The 4,993-nt window shown below is 34.8% G+C and overlaps 1 long non-coding RNA gene across 1 annotated transcript; it reads left to right on the top strand.

Moving 5' to 3' along the window:
* The first annotated feature begins 561 nt into the window (after nucleotides 1-561).
* Nucleotides 562-1,967, top strand: LOC105444127. The gene is made up of 2 exons (XR_972972.2): nucleotides 562-1,196; nucleotides 1,374-1,967. It is a non-coding gene; the product is annotated as an uncharacterized LOC105444127 (long non-coding RNA).
* The last annotated feature ends 3,026 nt before the right edge of the window (nucleotides 1,968-4,993 follow it).

Below are 4,993 nucleotides of genomic sequence, written 5' to 3'. Positions count from 1 at the left end.
GAGATTCGGAACGGATTGGCGGCTAAATATCCCGCCGATTGGTTCCACGGAATGAATCGCCTGGCCGGAACCGATCGCCTGTGACTAGCGGAACAAATCTACGAATCAGGAACAAATCGGCGGGTACATATCCAGGCGATCGGTTCCGGAGGAACCGATCGCCTGCACGGAACAAATCGCCTATGACACCGGCACATTCCCTGGCCTCTCTGCACAGGGCCTTCATTTGCACTGTGAGATGCAATGCATAGACTTGCATCTGCATCCTCCTCAGGAGTGACTATGAAATGCATCCCAATCCTTGTCGCCAGGCTGCATGGCTCATTGGGCATCTCAGGAGGAAGTTCCCCCATCACTATCTCCACTTCACCAACTGCATCTAGTTCTGTTGGCAATGGTCTAATTTGTAAACAAATAACATACAGAAAAAAATAGCAATTTACGAAGTTCTGATATGGGGTCATGGATTCAGTTTAACTCTAATTGGACTAGGTTATTATGGAAGCTGAAAACACAGGAAGAGGGAGTTGGGGGGGGGGGGGGTCATTGGGTTCTCCCCTGACAAAAACTACTGTAGAAGTCTGACTTTCCTAAAACATTTTATATGCATGCCTAATAAGAATGATGAATTGCCTACAAAAAAAAAATATTTTGACATACATTTCTGCCTATATCAAGTTTTCTTTATAAACTACATTAATGCAATACCATCATGTCAACTACATCATCATCAATCATTCATGATTTTAAAGTCCTTGCAGCAATCCTTTCTTTGTATGTTAGAAAGTAAGAGTCTATTGGTCAGTTCATGTCTAAACGTCTGAGAATCGTTCCTTTATAGTGGCCTGCTCCATCTGGATATGTCTTTTTGATTGTTGCTAGCACACAAGCAGGAAGCTGTACTCTAATATCCTTGCCAAGGATTGCCCAGCACCACCTTACAAATTGCCGGTATGTTACATATCTGTACTTCCTGTATGGGATGAGAAAACATTATTTAAAGGTCTAAACGTCTGAGAATCGTTCCTTTATAGTGGCCTGCTCCATCTGGATAGGTCTTTTTGATTGTTGCTAGCACACAAGCAGGAAGCTGTACTCTAATATCCTTGCCAAGGATTGCCCAGCACCACCTTACAAATTGCCGGTATGTTACATATCTGTACTTCCTGTATGGGATGAGAAAACATTATTTAAAGGTCTAAACTTTATAGTGGCCTGCTCCATCTGGATAGGTCTTTTTGATTGTTGCTAGCACACAAGCAGGAAGCTGTACTCTAATATCCTTGCCAAGGATTGCCCAGCACCACCTTACAAATTGCCAGTATGTTACATATCTGTACTTCCTGTATGGGATGAGAAAACATTATTTAAAGGTCTAAACGTCTGAGAATCGTTCCTTTATAGTGGCCTGCTCCATCTGGATAGGTCTTTTTGATTGTTGCTAGCACACAAGCAGGAAGCTGTACTCTAATATCCTTGCCAAGGATTGCCCAGCACCACCTTACAAATTGCCGGTATGTTACATATCTGTACTTCCTGTATGGGATGAGAAAACATTATTTAAAGGTCTAAACGTTTGAGAATCGTTCCTTTATAGTGGCCTGCTCCATCTGGATATGTCATTTTGATTGTTGCTAGCACACAAGCAGGAAGCTGTACTCTAATATCCTTGCCAAGGATTGCCCAGCACCACCTTACAAATTGTATTCTATGGTCATCACCTACATGGCTGCTAAGGTTTGCAATTCATTGACAAATTAAATTATCAGGTCTTAAAAATTACTAGTTCAAATCTTAGGTTCAAAATATATAGGTTAATTTCCATCATTTTCTACATTTGTGTCCAAACTGGCAAACAAGAGGCTAGCAATATAACATTTGTATGAAATGGCAAACAAATGGGGGAAGTATGTATATTGAGCTGCAAAATAGAGAATATACAGTGTTTTAATATATTCCAAAACCAATAAAAAAAAAATGTTAAGCTCATGATGCATGGAGGAAAAGAGGTAGTATCTCACACTTTTGGTTGTTTCCTTGCCAAGAGCCAGGCCACACTTTTTCCTCACGTCTTGCACCATCCTCACTGGCTCCTCTTCCGTGTCTAGGCTGTTGTGCCAGTACAGAATTTTTCTGCATAATCCAACTTGGTCCTGGAAGGACATAGGGCTAGAAACTTGCCGACTCTCCTGGTAGAGGCTACCAACTCGCAGCGCTTCCAAGTCTGTTAACTGGAGGTAAATTTGGACTCTCCAGCCGTGCTTCAGATGGCTAAATCTAAAAATTGTTTTTAAAAATAAGATTGCGATTCTGGCTTAAATCACTTCTTTATTTGAGAAATGTTTATACATTTCAATAAAGGCAGGCTTGTGAAATATTAAAACAGAAATATTTAACATTATTCCATATGTTATATATTGTTTTGATAATTTCTTATGTATTTCTTTGTTTTTTTTCATCGGTACATATCTGTACTTCCTGTATGGGATGAGAATTAAAGACAAAATGAATTTAGCTTTCGATGGTAAAAGTTATCTAATAGAATTTTTAACATTCAATACTGACCGTGATCCAGAATTGATTTCATGTCTTGCAGCCCATATTTTAATGTTGCATTAAGATTAAGGTGTTTTTTCCCAGGTTGGGGTACTCACGTCCATAGACGTAAAAGAGGGAAAACATAGTGGCAAACCATGTGAGTACTCCAGAGCAGTGGCACACCTTGTCTCCTCAATCCAGGCTGCAGTTACAAGTTCTTCTTGTAGCAGCTTTCCTCTAAACACTATAGTTGGTTTTGGTATCACAGGTTCCTACGAAAGTGGAAAGAAAGAAATTTGCTAGGTCACTGTGCATTATAGAGTACAATCATTTTCCTCTACCGTATTTCTTTTTTTGCAGTTTCTTCCTGAGTCCTGCCGATTTCTTGCCTCCTTTTGTCCAGAAACAGTTTGACTAATGCTCACATCCTGATCTCTATCCAATAGTTAGTTATTGTTTTCAAAAGTCCTTCTCCATTGAACAAGGCATTCCCTTGCAGCTTTTCCAACATTTCAAGTATTCAATTTATTTCACATCTCTTTAAAAAAACACATTAAAAGATATACAAACAAATCATCATTTAAAACAATATAAATACATACAAAAAACATTCATTTACATTGTACTGATGAAATAAGGATGAAGGGTGGAGGATGTGGGGGATCAACAAAGGCCATTGGCCTGTCAAGGTTGATCCCCTATATTTCCACCCTTCAAGAGAAATACATTATACAAAATATAAAAAATAAAAACAATCAAACAAACAGATAATATAACATAGCATAATCACATAAAAAACACAACATAATTATTTACATAAATCACATAAAAGGCAATTAGATCAAATAAAACTACTCACAATTAAGAAGATAACATTTATATTTTTTCCTGAATGTAAAAACAGTGGATATTTCTTTTAATACGTTTGGCAACTCATTCCAAAGCTGTGGGCCTTTAAAACTTACTGTAGTTCTTGAAAAGTTAAAAATATAAAAAGGTACATACATTTTATTGGAATTTCTTGTTTTATATTTATTGATGTTGCAATTATATTCGAAATAGTCATGAAAGTTATTGGGCAATAGTTGTTTAGAGTAAGAAAACATAAACGCTGCTAGTTGTAATTTATTTATATCAAATATATTCAATATTTTTAACTTTTTAAATAATTGTTGGGTATGTGCTAAATAGTTTGATTTGGTAATTGCTCGTATTGCACGTTTCTGTAGTAAAAACAATTTTTGTGATAAATAAAATGAGCAACCGCCCCATACAATATTAGAATACATAAAATGTGATAGAATCATACAGTTATACAAATTTGTTAAAATCTTCAGTGGTAAAATGTGTTTTAAAATATTAAAGACTCCAATGGATTTAGATATTTTTAAAGCAATGTAATTAACATGTTCCTTCCAGTTCAAATTTTCGTCAATGATTACTCCAAGAAATTTAGTACTGGTTTCTCTCTTTATACTTAGATCATTAAGTTCAATATTTATTACATTATCTTGTATTCTACAATTCCTACTCTTAAATATCATATAACATGTTTTATCGCGATTAATGTAGAGTTTATTGGCTGTAAACCAAGTTTGTATGCTTTTCATTTCTGAATTAAATAGATTATTTAATGCAACTGGATCTTTACCTGATAAAAATAAACTTGTGTCATCTGCAAATAAAATTACTGATAAAATATTGCTAACATATTGCAGATCATTAATATAAAGTAAAAATAAAAGGGGGCCGAGATTAGATCCCTGAGGTACACCTACTGAAATACTTTTATATTCTGAATTAAAATTATCAACGCATACATATTGCTTCCTATTGCACAAATAACTTTCAAACCACTGTATTGCATTTCCCCTTATTCCATAATATTTCAGTTTTTTAAGTAAAATTGAATGGTCAATACAGTCAAACGCCTTTGACAGGTCTAAAAAGAGAGATATAACTATGTGTTTCTTTTCGAAGGCTTTGGCAATTTTATCTGTTAATTCAATCAATGCATGGGTAGTACTATATCCCTTTCTAAAGCCAAATTGTTTATTGTGCAAAATATTGTGTTTTTCAATAAAAGATATTAATTTATCATAAACAATTTTTTCTAAAATTTTACTAAAAATTGATAAAATAGAGATTGGTCTATAATTATTCAACATATTTTTACTGCCATTCTTATAAATTGGTATAACTTTAGCTATTTTTAATGCATTAGGAAATATGCCTTTTTCAAGAGAAGAATTAAATATATTGCACAAAGGAGACACAATTGCATTAATAGAACATTTAACAATTTTAGCACTAATTTCATCGTAACCAGGACATTTACTTACATCAAAACTCGATATAATATTAATTATAGTAGATTTTGTGATTGGACTAAAAAATAAAGACTCACAAACAGATCCCTGTAAAAAGCTATTAAATGATGTAGTTACTGCACTAT

This window comes from Strongylocentrotus purpuratus, unplaced genomic scaffold, assembly GCF_000002235.5.
Source record: "Strongylocentrotus purpuratus isolate Spur 01 unplaced genomic scaffold, Spur_5.0 spur5_scaffold_2, whole genome shotgun sequence".
NCBI classification, from domain to species: Eukaryota; Metazoa; Echinodermata; class Echinoidea; order Camarodonta; family Strongylocentrotidae; genus Strongylocentrotus; species Strongylocentrotus purpuratus.
The sequence above is the reverse complement of the archived record's forward strand: the minus strand, read 5'-3'. Positions and strand labels throughout refer to the sequence as shown.